The sequence below is a fragment of the Malus sylvestris genome, chromosome 11, assembly GCF_916048215.2.
Source record: "Malus sylvestris chromosome 11, drMalSylv7.2, whole genome shotgun sequence".
In the NCBI taxonomy this organism is placed as follows: domain Eukaryota; kingdom Viridiplantae; phylum Streptophyta; class Magnoliopsida; order Rosales; family Rosaceae; genus Malus; species Malus sylvestris.
In genome coordinates, this window is record NC_062270.1 from 19,332,990 (window position 1) to 19,345,098 (window position 12,109).

The window sequence follows — 12,109 nt, forward strand, 5'->3', positions numbered from 1 at the left end:
TCTTGTGAATGTTCTTATTTTGGTTGGGTGGTTTGAATTTAAAATTTGTTCTTCTAGGCTTGAAATTCCTCTTATTATTTATGGTGAACTTGGTTTTGTTTTTTCCATATTTGTTGGTGTCATTCTCAACTAAGTTCATAGTTGTTTGTTTTTCGGTTTCCTTCTTTTGGCTTGACCTATGTTTCTCTTCAATTCTAATTGAATTTATGACTTGAACCAAAGTAAATTCTCCTTGTTTATGCCTTACGGTTCTAGCAAAGTCATTCAAAGATCGAGGCAATTTATCAGTAAGGCAGGAGACTTTAAAATCTTCACTGAACTTCGTTCCTTTCTTTTCAACACCTCTTAATAGCTCTTGATACTCATGTATTTGTTCCCCCACAGACTTATTGTTAACCATATTATAATCATTAAAGTTTGAGACCGTGAACCTATCCATCCCAGCATCTACAATTCCATATTCCGCTTCTAAAGTTTCCCAAAGTTATTTGGCGGTGGATGTAGTAGCATGATACACATCATAGAGATTATCAGAATGGGCACTTAAGATTCTATTGTGACAATGATATTCTATGAGTTCATGGGTTAGTTTAGAAGATGACTCTTTAGAAAAGGAATCTTTGTTTGATTGAGTTTCTTCAAGTGCATATACAAGTCCTAAGACAGTTAACCAATATTTCACTTGTTTTTGCCACTTACGGAAATTATGCCCACTAAAATTTTCAGGCTTAACACTATTGGCTTCTTCTAGGATTGCCATTTGTTATGTAATTCTGACTAATAACAAGTTAGAGGGATATAAGATTGATATAATACTATAGAGATTAAAACAAATTGTCACTCAAAATTTTTAACAAGTATAGGATAAACTATACTACTGTATAATAACCACAAACCAATTAATCATGCACAAATTTAATTAAAGCATGAAACAATTAAAAAATATCAGTATGTAATTGTAGTCAAATTGTAATAATCACGTTCAGATTTAATTAAAGCATATAACAATCAACAAATGTCAGCATGCAATTGTAGTCAAATTGTAATAATCAAGTACATATTTAATTAAAGCATAAAACAATCAACAAATGTCAGTATGCAATTGTAGTCAAATCACGTCAATTCCAAAACTATTCAATTGTACTGTAAATTGATGATTGTTTAATATTTAATAATTAATTGCAGTTAATTATTAGGGTTTTCAAAGATGCAATGAACGTGATCTTGGCTTTAAATAATTATTTGGTACTGAATAATAAAAAATAAAAATAAAATAATAATAATAATAATAATAATAATAATACAATAAATAAATAAATAAAAAATAAAAAATTGCACAGAAACAAAGACGCAAAGAATTCAATGTTAAAATCCCACTTTCGACATAGGAAAAACTGCAATTCTAGTTTTCAATTCTAATGGCTTTCAAGGTACTATAAAACAGATTGTACAATATGCAATTATATTATCACACTTTATGGCTTTAGATTGTGAAATATATTGCAGAAATATATCAATTATTTATATAATCAAATATATCAAATCAAATGTATAATCACTATCAGACTTATGAAATTTAAATTAGGAAAAAAGGAATAAGAATATCTGGCCTGTCAACCAAAGAGAGGCGCGATGTCGCTGCCCTAAAGCCGTAGACGCCTCTCTACGTGCAGGTTATGGCGGTGCCTACAACTCCAAGATACAACCCAAAGCCTCACAGGATGTCTTATCTGATATGCACGCCAACGGCAGATGGGATTGCCAAGTAGTGATCAATTGCCCAAGAATTATGAAGTAGGAATGTAAATAGATTGAGAGAGATGTAAGAATTGAGGTAGACAGAAAAGTTTAGCGTATTTTGTTTTTTGTTTGAGGTTTCTTATTTAAAGAACCTCCCATACCCTTTTAAAAGGAGTATGACTCTTCAAATAAAACACAACTCTTACATATTAAAAATAAATAAAATAAAATAATAATAAGTTTTGAATCGTTAAAATAATTAAAATAACCAACATTCATTCCACTTTAGAGTGAATCTCAAAAGAATGCAATTAATCAAGGGGTGTGATATTCACACACCCCTAACTACTTTTTTCACACCCTTCTTATTTTTTAATACTTAATTGGTATCCTACAATTTAATCTTCCATATATACCCTTCCTACTTTTTGACCTTGGGAATTTTAGAATACTTTTGTTATTTTATTTAAATTTTTTTTTAAACACTCAAGCATAAAAACGCTCAACCATATATGCCCATTTGTAACTCTTTAAGTTCTACTGCCTAACCTGAGAGATTCCAAAACAAGTATAAAACACCTATTATAAAAAAAAATAAAGTTTCAGCAATATATAAATAAAAATAAAACGATTACCTAATGATATAGCATATATGCATAGGTTACATGAATTGTACAAAACACTAGTATGCAATCCACATACACTTTAATCCCCATAATAGTAGCCTCATGCCCCACAAAATATATCAGATATCATTACAAGCTTTCACACCCTGCCTACACTATTTTTGGCCTTTAATCTTGTGTTCAAAAGGAGATGTCAATGTTACCAAAAAGATATGAAACCCATGCACTCCAACCTACAAGAAAATAAAAACATGTCTACAAAAGGAAAGAAAATTACAAACTTGACTAGTATTTTTTGGGGAAAAATCAACAAAAATATATTGGGCAAAGAGAGCATTTCATCAACAAAGAGAGCATTTTATCGGGTTCATCAATCGTTGGTTGACTTCCTATATATCACAAACCAACACATTTATATATCAAAGCATTGTATGCATTATATCAAGTTTACACCAAAACATTGTATGTATCAAACTAAACTCTAACATTGTAGGTATTTATTGGCAGCTGACTCAAAATTTAAGTTGGTTCTCTGCATCGATTTTTGCACATTGAGATTAGGCACCCAATAATTCCATATGGTCATGGAGCCTAGGTAAAACCATTTAAGCCTAATACCAATTTACCATTAAGTTACAGTGTACTGGGGACCAATACAAACAGCATTCCAATAGAAAATTAATTTCCCCAAAACCAACACAAATCAATTTTTAATTTTCTGATCCTTAATTTGAAAATCTTCTTTAAAAATTAAAACTACACCAATATTCATTCATTCGATTGACTTTTGAACCACAAATTAGGGAAAGAAAAAAATAAACCTAAAAAACAAATTGAGATAAAAACCTAACGCAAGAAGAGAACAAAAACCCTAAAGTCCAAAATCAATCTTAATAATTTGAGAAAATACTTTGGAAACTTACCATCAAAAGTGTTAAGAGGAGGAATGCATTCTGAAATTTCCTCCACGTCATCTTCCTTGCATGCCATATCCAATATGTTATGCAACTCAATGTCCATTTGGAGCTCTTCATCTGTTATTATTAGGTCATCCATTGTGGTTTTTCACAAGAGGTAATAAAGAAGGGTAATAGATTGGCTTTTCATGGAAGGTATGAATGGAAGCAAAGAGGACAGGGGAACGGAGGCACAGAGGAAGTCGTGGGAGGGAGAGAGAGAGAGAGAAAGAGAGGACCTTGAAAATGGCGATGGTGGATCGAGAGAAGGTTGAATCGATTCGAACTTTTTGGATGTTGGGGGTGATGATTGAAGTCGACAAAAAGAAGAGAAGTCCTTGAGGGCAACACAGAGCTCTGATCGATGAAGAGAGAGACAAAGAGAGGGAGAGGAGAGAGAGTATCGGCAATGGAGTGAGAGTGTCAAGGGAAAAAGGAGGAGAGCCAAAAATAAAAAACAACTTTCAAACGTCAAAAAGTAAGAAGGGTATATATGGAAGATTAAATTGTAGGATACCAATTAAGTATTAAAAAATAGGAAGGGTGTGGAAAAAGTAGTTAGGGGTGTGTCACACCCCTTAATCAAAGCACAGAATGATATGCAGCCTAAAAAAGAAGGCACACAATGATATCAAAACGTAAAGAACATCTTTGCACACTGCATTGATCTCTGATCTATCAATTTTAGCCACAAGTATAAAAGTAAAAATAAAAAACATTTATAAGTAGTTTCTTGAGCATCTTTACCTCAATTTTACGGTGCCGAAATTATATTACACAGTAATTTACACCAAAGTGACCAGCAACAAGTATAAGATAAGTGAGATTAATTGCATGCCACCATGCAACCATGCATATATTCTTTCTTCTTTCACCAAGAAATGACCTGAAATTTGATCTTGGTCCATTTAAGATTGTTCCTTTTTAATTGTAATCAAAGAAGTTTTCTTGTCTCTCGTTACTTCTCTAAACAAATTGAAGAACATAACGGATCAAACGGATGGAAGAAGCTAATGTGCTACGTAGCTGAGATTTACTTTATAGTGTGCCCCAACTCAATGATTGCCAAAGAATTGGACCAGAAACTGTTTTATGTACTTTTTCATTGAATAGAACACCCACTATTTACGAGTCCAAAGATTAATTGACAAGTAGGATGAAACATTCAATGCCTCATGAACCCAACCAGCTCCTATATACATTGCATCACATGTCAGAAATAACATATATATATATATATGAATCATTTAACATGAGGGATCCCCATTTTTCTAAAAAAAATGGGAACACCCTCTTGATCGTTGAATTTGACTTCAATGAAATTGTGTGGTTGAGATTGTGTGGCATGTGATTTAATCTCAACCATACAATTTCATTAAAGCCAATCCAATGGTCAAGAGGGTGTCCCCATTTTTTTTTAGAAAAATGGGGATCCCTCTTGTTAAAGGGCATGCGTGTGTGTATATATATATTGCATCACATTGAGATATATTTGGCATATCAAGAAACAAAAAGGTTATACAAGGCTATATATAAATCATCCACTATTATAAATAGGCAAAAGTGAAAGAGATAACCTTTACTAGAGATAGGAGCGAAGTGGGTGTAATGTATTGCACTGTTTTATTTTTGTAACTATAACACAAAAGGATTGCAGGTAAAGAGAGGAAGGACGAGATATTAGTATTATTGCTTTCACTCTTTTCTTTTCTATGTGTTGTGATCATACACGGAATGCTCCTTATATAGAGTCATATCCCTGAAGAATCATAAAAGTGAAATGAGTGCATTTTGAAAAGCATCATACAACAACAACAATGCTACTATTCTTAAGTCTTCCTCATTTTTCATCTTTGGCTAAAACATCTAGGCATTCATTCCCACAATTTTTACAACACACTCCGCTTGGATGCACACATATCAACATCAGTTGCCTCGTTAAAACCTTGCTCAAAAAAATGTCTGCTAGCCAAGTCACTGATTCTCTAAACTGTTGTGCCATTTTGTTTCCCACTTTTTGTGTCTTGCAGGCCTTGGCTACGGGGAGATAATTGGATCGGGTAAGCAACGTGGTGGTCTTATTACATGTTGCCATTGTAATGGACCCCCGTCTCCTGTCAAGTTTCCCACTCCTCCAATTTATGGCATATGCAACTTGGACATCCTTCACCTACTTGGCTTAAATTAGTATTTTCCTCATTATTTTTTAATAGGATTTCTTTTGATAATAATTGTAACGTTTGTCCCATAGCCAAACAAACTAGACTTCCGTTTCCCTTAAGTTTTATATCAACTCATCATCCATTTGATTTACTCCATTGTGATATTTGGGGAACTCATAAAATTCCCACACATTCAGGGGCTCGATTCTTTCTCACCATTGTGGATGATTTTACTAGATGCACATGGATATTTTTTATGAAACATAAATATGAAGCTCAAGACCTTTTAAAATCCTTTATTACCTTTGCTCATACTCAATTTCATGCCAAAATCAAAGCCATAAGAGTAGACAATGGGTTCGAGTTTTTGTCCATGAAAGATTTTTTCCAAACCAATGGCATTGAATATCAACACACATGTGTCTACACCCCTCAACAAAATGGGATTGTCGAACGTAAGCATAAGCACATCCTCACCGTTGCACGTAGCTTACTATTCCAATCTCACTTACCCCTTTCTTTTTGGGGTGAATCTGTCTCCACCACTGTCTACCTCATTAATTGATTACCATCCCCTTTGTTATCAAATAAATTCCCTTTCGAATTATTATACAAGCGTTCACCGTCTTTTGATCACTTGAAAGTTTTTGGTTGTTTGTGTTTCTCCACTGTTGTTCACACCACACACAAATTTGACCTTCGTGCTAGGTGCTGTCTTTATTGGCTACCCAACTTGTTATAAAGGTTACAAACTTTATGATTTGGAGACTAAAACATTTTTGTCCATCGTGATGTTAATTTTTTTTTTAAATACTTTCCTTTCCACTCAATGTCCCCTTCACCCTCCCCACCTAAAGAGGCAGTCCCTGCCATCACTGACAATTTATCCTTGGCGTCCCTTTCCATCTTAAATGACACACATGACCACTCCATATATGTTCCCTCCCACACGGTACCCAATATCACCTCCCTTCCACAACCCACGAACCCCACCAACACCAATACATCACCTCCCATAAGCTCACCCACCCCATCTCATCCTGCAATGATTCTGCCACCTCCAACCATCCCATCATCTTCTAACGGACCCCACCCTTCCATCATTCATCATTCACCCCAACATCACTCTCTTACCCCACCATCAGACTACCTCCCTACCCACACCGAACCTAACCACAATTCAGTCCCCATCCAGTTAGACAACTCTCATTCTTTCCCCATACCATCCATTTCACCCCCATAACAGTTCCATCGTCCTATGCAACCTCTGGTTTGGCATAAAAATCATCACGTGACTAACCAAGTCAGTCATTTTCCTTCGCAGCCTCATCCTTCTTCAGTTACTCGGTATCCTCTTTCTCATTTTCTTTCATACTCACGTCTTTCTACTGCCCATTGTGCTTTTCTAGCGAACATTACAGGTCCCATCGAACCCACTTCCTATGCTCAGGCTATCCTTGATCCCAATTGGTGATAGGCTATGCATGTTGAATTAGAGGCTTTGCAACACAATAATACCTGGAACATGGTTCATCTGCCTGCTAGTCACAAACTCATTGGATGCAAATGGGTTTATAAAATCAAATACAAGTCTAATGGTACTATTGAATGGTACAAGGCTCATCTTGTTGCAAAATGATATACTCAAGTTTAGGGCATCAACTATCAGGAAACTTCTTATTCTACAGCCAAACTCACCATTCTTTGTTGTCTCTTTACGGTCACCGCTGCCCATCATTGGTTCATCCATCAATTAGAGATTCAGAATAGTTTTTTACATGGTGATTTGCATGATCTTGTTTTCATGGAACCTCCTCCTAGTCTTCGCCAATGGGGGAACATTGTGTGTCAGCTCAACAAATCTCTCTACGGACTTAAACAGGCTTCTAGAAATTGGTTTTTCACTTTTTTCAAATACCATTCAGAAAGCTGGCTATCAACAATCAAAAGCTGATTATTCTCTTTGTACCAAGGCTCAAGGTACTTCATTCATTGTTGTCCTTATCTATGTAGATGACATACTTCTTACAGGAAATGATCTTCAAGAGATGAAACGACTCAAAACATTTCTTCTCACACACTTCCGCATCAAAGACCTTGGTGATTTGAAATACTTTTTGGGTATTGAATTTTCTCGTTCTAAGAAAGGCATTTTCATATCTCAAAGAAAATATGGACTAGATATTTTGCAGGATTCTGGACTTATAGGGGCACGTCCAAACAAGTTTCCAATGGAACAAAATTTGGAACTCACTCCCACTAACGGAGCATTGTTAGATGATCCCACCAAGTACAGAAGACTAGTCGGACGATTGATTTATCTTATTGTCATCAGGCCTGACATAGTCTTTTCAGTTCGCACATTGACTCAATTTATACATGAGCCTCACAAACCTTATTGGGATGCAGCTTTATGAATTCTTAGGTACATTAAAGGTACTCTTAGTCAAGGTTTGTTACTCCCTGCCTCCGATAATCTTGAGTTAAAGGCCTTTTATGATTTCGACTGGGGAGGTTGTCGTGCCATAAGAAGGTCGGTTACAGGGTATTGTGTTTTTCTTGAAAATTCTCTCATCTCATGGAAATCCAAGAAACAAGACAACGTTTCTCAATCATCTGCAGAAGCCGAATATCGAGCTATGACAAACACATGTTTAGAGTTGACTTGGTTGCGCTATATATTGCAAGATTTAAAGGTTCTGCAAAAGGCTCCCACACCATTATTTTGCGACAATCAAGCCACCTTGTATAATGCAGCTAATCCCTTTTTTCATGAGTGAACGAATCATATTGAAATTGATTGTCACATTGTTTGAGAAAAACTGCTAGCTAGAATGATTAGTCTTTCACATGTACCTACACATTTCCAATGAGCAGATTTATTTACAAAGGCCTTGGGGAAGGATCAAATTGTGACACTATGCAACAAGTTGGGACTTCATAATATTCACTCTACAACTTGAGGGGGAGTTCTAGGAAATATTATATGGTATTATATGTAAATATCTTGTATTATATTTACCTAAATAGGTTTGAGTCAAATCCCACTAAATATGGATCACTGTTTCCTAACCATTAATGTAGGGTTGATTAGTTGACTTAGTGGTGTATATATTGTACAATATACTCTATCAATGAGATATACGAAATCATTCAATCTGCCATTTTCATAGCCTTTATAATATTCAGTCATTTTAACAAATTTAGGAATAATTGTCGGTGAGAAAATAATATTTCAATATTTTAACTTTCTATGGTGGGTGAGATTATAATGTGAGTGGGAAAATAAGATAATAGGATGGGTCCAACAGTTCTCTAATTCTATGTAAGGTCTAACTTTTAGTTATTTTTTTAATTTTTCTTTATTTTTTATTGAGTATATCTTAAGTAATAGTAGGTTAAAAGATTGCTCTCCTCATTCACTGTGCTAAAGCATCATCTACTTGGTTTTAAAAATGACAAATAAAGGTGTAGTGAATAGTACCAGGGAAAGATAAAAATGTGGTTTTCATTAAAAATGAACAATAACAGAAGTGTTTCATTAAAACTGCCAATTAATGACAAAACAATAGGACAGACTTGAGGGAAATTTTATGTATTGGTGCTCTATAATTATATAAACCACTGCATTAATACATGTATTTAAGCATCTCTTTTATCTGCATACATCCATGGGCCACATCTGTCGTATTTTTTTCTTTTTTTTAGATAATTGTGCATGCTGCACATCAAGCAATCTCCGGTGGGAAAATGGTGATCGAGGTTTACTATTTTCAGGTGCGTGTGCATACAGAAACTCGAGATTTTTGTGAAAAGTTGTCCTGGCCGGTTTCAGCAGGCAACTTTCTACTTTCTCACACCCAAACTTTACCTGGGATCACTCCGCCTGTAAGTTGTTGATTTGTTGATTTGAGTTTTAATTGTAAATGTTATTGGAGTCTTATTTTAGGTAGGATTAGGATATGTAATCTTTAGGATTTAGTTTCCTTATCTCTTGCAATTACTTTCCTTGTAGAATAAGGTATGTGTGCCTATATATTTGTAAACCCAAAATGATGAATAATATAACAAAGTATTCTGATGTATTTCGATGTATTTCTTCTTGGTATCAGAGCTAGGTTTCGATCCAAATCCTAAATATTCTTTGTGTCGCTGCGGCTGTAATAAGCCCAGCACTGTAATCAGTGTTGCTACTAAGTTATTGTATGAAACAAGTGTTGTGTGTAATTGCTGCAAGTTCCAGCATATTGGTTTATGTGCCATTGTCCTTTCATTGCAAGGTATTCTTTTTGTCTTGGTATGCAACAAGGGGTCGTGGTCTTCATGGTCTTGGTAACTGTTGTTGGTCAAAACAAAATACAAAAAAGGTTTTAAAAGTCCTTTTATTCAGGGAAAAATCTGATTGACGTGCCAACTGTTGTTGTCTTCTGCCTTGCTGTGAGCCGTGCCATGCCGCTATGTCAAACAATAAATTTTTTACCAAGTGCAATTGTTATGAAGCAATTGCAGTGCTGGGTAAGATATTCGCCTGAAAGTAGGCCTGGTGTGATGTCCTTCTTGTGTAGTTGTGTGTTAGTACAATGGCGAATACATGTTAGATTTTGGATTTCGGTACAACGGATCATATGATGTATGATAAAACTTTGTTTCAATCTATGACCCATCCTCATGGAAAGTGTGTGGCAACTGCCAATTCTACTACTGCTCTTGTTGTTAGAGCGGGAACAGTTTGTCTTACACCCTCTCTCCCCTTATATAATTGTTTATTGGTTCCGTCATTGTCTCATCATTTATTGTATGTACCACAAGTCACTGAACAATTGGATTGTGTTGTATTAATGTATCCTTTATTTTGCTTGCTTCAGGATATTTAGACAAAGGAGATCATTGAGCGTGACCCTAAGAGAGATGGGCTATATTATGTGGATGACGTGGTTCCTAGAAGAGCTAATTTGGTTCACACGTCGCGTAATAGTAATCTACAGAAGGTATTTGTTGCATCGTTTGGGGCATACAACATTTGGTTATTTGAAGCATATGTTACTTTCGTGGATGACTGCACCCGTATGACATGGTTGTATGTGCTAAAAAATAAAAGTGAGGTATGTTATATGTTTTGTCTGTTTCTTCATATGGTTAAAACTCAGTATTCCTTTTATATTAAAGTTTTGCATTCTGACAATGGTGGAGAGTACATAAATCCTAAGTTACCCCAATTTCTACAAGATCGTGGAATTGTTCATGAAACTACCTGTCTGCATACCCCATAACAAAATGGGGTGGCGAAAAGGAAAAATCGTCATATCCTGGAGACAGCTTGCGCTTTGCTTATTGGTGCATTTGTTCCTAAATGTTTTTTGCCTGAAGTAGTTGTACATGCAGTTTATGTTATGAATCGTATGCCGTCTCGAGTCTTAAATTTTCAAACATCACTTTAGGAGCTTACTCAACTTGTTCTAATGGTTTCTACAAATACTCTGTCATCTCGAATCTTTGGTTGTGTGGTCTATGTTCACATTCATAAAGCTCATCGTAGTAAGCTTGATCCATGTGCATACTGTTGTGTCTTTCATGGATTTTCTCTGCATCAGAAGGGATTCAAGTGTTATCATCCTACTAGTCAACGTACGTTTGTAATCATGGATGTGAATTTCTCGGAGTCTAAATATTTTTATACTTCATCTATATCCAATTCAAATCAACAGGGGGAGATTAGTGATATTGGTAATCTAAGTTTGTTGGAATATACTTCAGGGGAAGAAAGAGAAGTTGTGGAAGTCAGCTCTGCAGGAGTTTGCTGAACCCAGTAGCCCAGTTCGGCAAACTCCCATCGAACCAGGCAGCCCAATTCGGCAGGCTGTAATCAAAGAAAACAGTCCAGTTATGCAGGATCCCACCGAACAATACACCCTAGTTCAATAAGAGCCTATTGAAGTGCCTAGTATGTCCGTAGTACCCATCTCTTTCTAATCCTGTAATGCCCGTTCCATCTCCTCTGAATATCTAAGAGGTAAGTATTTTAAATGAGAGTGCAACTAATCCTGATATTGGTGTAAGTACTTATAAATTGACAACAAGACAGAATCGTGGTGTGCCACTTGACAAGGTTTCTCCGGAAATGAATGTCAAGTATCTGATTGCTAATTATGTATTATGTGAGCGTTGTTCACCACAACATAGGGCGTTGATAAATCATATGAAATCAATCAAAATTCCAACTTAGGTAGAAGATGCCCTCTGAGACCCTAAGTGGACATAAGTGATGAATGAAGAAATGTCAATATTGCAAAAGAATAAAACCTGGGAGATAGTGCAATTACCAAAAGGGAAGAAACCTATTGGCTGCCATTGGGTGTTTACAATCAAGTACAAGGCTGATGGATCAGTGGATAGGTATAAAGCAAGGTTAATGGTTAAGGGGTATACTCAAATGTATGGTGTAGATCACCAAGAAACCTTTTCTCCAGTAGCAAAGATGAATACAGTACGTGTTTTGATTTCCTTGGTTGCAAATATGGATTAGTCTCTTAAACTGTGCCAGTTAATAATGTTTGATTGATTTTTGTGTTTATATAGCTAAAGTAAACTACTGATTTTCCCCTGAACTTTTACTTAGCTTTCGATT